The sequence below is a fragment of the Penaeus monodon genome, chromosome 20 (assembly GCF_015228065.2).
Source record: "Penaeus monodon isolate SGIC_2016 chromosome 20, NSTDA_Pmon_1, whole genome shotgun sequence".
Lineage (NCBI taxonomy): Eukaryota > Metazoa > Arthropoda > Malacostraca > Decapoda > Penaeidae > Penaeus > Penaeus monodon.
The window spans coordinates 12,858,659-12,858,941 of record NC_051405.1 but is presented as its reverse complement, the minus strand read 5'-3'; the positions used below and the strand labels follow the sequence as shown (position 1 = coordinate 12,858,941).

At 47.3% G+C, this 283-nt stretch overlaps 1 protein-coding gene across 1 annotated transcript in view; it reads right to left on the bottom strand.

Annotated features, from left to right (window-relative positions):
• Positions 1 to 283, bottom strand: part of LOC119585640 (EH domain-binding protein 1-like) — a gene marked incomplete in the record, with an annotated part of 320,960 nt that overhangs the window by 283,411 nt on the left and 37,266 nt on the right.

Genomic DNA, 283 nt, shown 5'->3' with positions numbered 1-283 from the left:
TAGCCAATCTTATCCGTATAACGAATCTGATCATAACCAGAAATTGGACTCGAGAATCAAGAGAAAATATTCACGATCAAGGCTATGTTGTTCCGCCACAAAAGGGCAGAGTAGCAGTGTATGTGCTTCAAACGCCGGAACGCCGGCAGTGGGTTGCGTGTGATAGCGAAAGCAAAGTGAGGATGGCGGTGACTGGAAGAACTCGCGGATAGTTCTGGGAGAGTTCTGGGATAGCTCGTGCTAGTGGTGGGAATGTCGGAACTGACGGGACAAATTTTTAATT